The sequence below is a fragment of the Lampetra fluviatilis genome, chromosome 4, assembly GCF_964198595.1.
Source record: "Lampetra fluviatilis chromosome 4, kcLamFluv1.1, whole genome shotgun sequence".
Taxonomy (NCBI): Eukaryota; Metazoa; Chordata; class Hyperoartia; order Petromyzontiformes; family Petromyzontidae; genus Lampetra; species Lampetra fluviatilis.
In genome coordinates, this window is record NC_136278.1 from 19,438,618 (window position 1) to 19,440,983 (window position 2,366).

Sequence of the window (2,366 nt, forward strand, 5' to 3'; positions counted from 1 at the left end):
GAACAAACGATGTTGAGATGTTTTGTGCAGGCCTTCCCCTATTTTAATGAAAGAATGAATGAATTTGTCTACTTAGAAACAAGGTGACAGTTCGTTGATAGTAAATGCCTTTTGCAATGAATTCTGGACAGTGATCATTCAAACAATAAAAACATTGTTTCGAACCAGATGACAGCTCATCAGGGTGTAATGTCTCTTTATAAGAGGGTTGGCGGAATAAAAGAACCCGCTTGCAAACAGACCTGGGTTAAAGATAACGCGTTGCTTGGTTTACCACTCTTTAAAGAAGTTGCAACTCAAAAACTCAAGTGTGATTTTGAATAATTATAAAAACTGATGTCAAGATATGACATTGTGGCATCTTTATTTAGAGAAAACTGCCGTTTGAATCACAGCTCGTCGCTTGAGAGCAGTGTGGTGCCACAACATTTATCCAATTCACCTTGATCCCGGCTCCTGACACTGCGGTGGATCCCCTTCAGTGTCATGGAGCTCTCACCTTGTGGAGGTGAAAGAACTTTCAAAGTCCATGAAAATTCTCACTGTGCCTGTGGGCTCGTCGTTGAGACGGGGGTTCGTGTCGGCGTTGTTGGTTAGTATTGAGGCTGTTACGGATGACTCCATGTTCACACGATAATGATGTAATTCATTCTCACTTAAAGAAATTGTAACCAATTGATGGCACGGGTGGGTGCAGTGTGCTCATCACAATGACACATGGGGAGTTCATTTTCCCCGTTAATAATTTAAAGACTTGCGGCACATGCCCGTATATAGACATCCTAGTTTGCATTTACAAATTAACACCTTGATTTTGGGCTCCGTCTTTATGTTTGAAGTTCACGCTCGCACACATTGCCCTTAGAACACTACCCGTGGGCTTCTGTGTTTGGTGTGGATGTACTTATTTAAGCTTATCCTTGGTGTAGTGCTAAGTTCTCAGCCTGACAACTGCTGTCGTTCTCAAGGACCCCGATTACGCAAAGCTGATGGCTGTTCCAATTTGAGAGGGCAAAGCATTATGTCATCAATTGTATATGGAGTCAAATTTAAGAAAATTATGCTAAATGTGGCTGTTTGACCTTAATAGTCCAGCCCAGTACACCTCTTGGATTATTAGGTTCTTGTGTTAAATGAGGTCAATGTAAGTAAATTCAATTTATGGCAAATCAGTAGTCAGTGGTTGTCATATAGAGAGACTGGCTGCTGCTTTAGGAATGTGGAATTGTGACTACTCCCTCACGGCCATGAACAAATGAACATAACCCCACACTTGTTAGAGCAGTGCTACAATGGCTTTCCTTGCTGATACCTGCTGGGCTAATGTACGAATGGCAGATCAGTAAAACTTTGTGGGATCTAAAATTGTCTTATGCATAGACTGACCTCTGCCACAGGAATGTGGAATCATCAGCCTAGGGCCACAAATCGAAACGAGGCCGCACCCAGCGCATAATTGGATCATGTACACGTTTGATCACGTAAACACTTCATGACTGGCTTGGCAGGCATCTCATGTGAACGCAACTTCACTTGCAAGAGGACATGCCTTCGGAAATACAGTACACTGTGCAAACCCCCGTGAACCTCCTATAAGCCTCCCGTATTGCCCACCACTCAGTTTGAACTAGCCGATCGTGAGGCCGGGTGGGTTGGTTTAAGCACACCGAGTCATGCTTCGGTGTGCGTTCACAGAAACTCTTTCCATGGTTGGACCGGCGTTTGTTATGAATTGTTGCACTCAAGGCAACGGCATCACGTCCATGAAAGCATTTATCCTTTAACAAAAGCGGTTGTGAAGGCAAAGGATTATTTGCAGTGATTTGCAGTTTGTAAGCTGCCTGATCATTCACGAGAAATGCAAGTCGCCCAAATTTTACTTTAGCAAAAGTCAATGTCTCCGTGTGCCAGTGAACATTGGGCTGTGCTCATCTCTGGGGCAGTAGTGGAAATTCCACATTAAAGGTAGGGGCCAGTGTCTGCATAGGATATCCACTTGAATTCTCACAAATGGGTAATCAGTTTATTGACATTTGTGATGGGCTGCATGAACTCCAAATGAAGACCTCCACAGCGCTACTCAGCTGGTTTTCCATCAAAATGTGTATGGTAAGCTATATATTGTCATTTATGCTTTAATCTCAGGATTTGTGAGAGATGGCATAAGCTTGGGAGGCCTTCATCTAGTAGTTTTTTTGACCATGGCTGATGATGATTTTGACATTGTGTGAGACGTCAACAGTAGCCGCCCTTGACAGAACCACGCTGACCATGGGAAAGTTATATATCCAGCGTGTGATCGTGCCTCTTTCCACACTCCTTGCAACAGAAAGACGCTTGTGAACAATTGCATTATATTGTCGCAC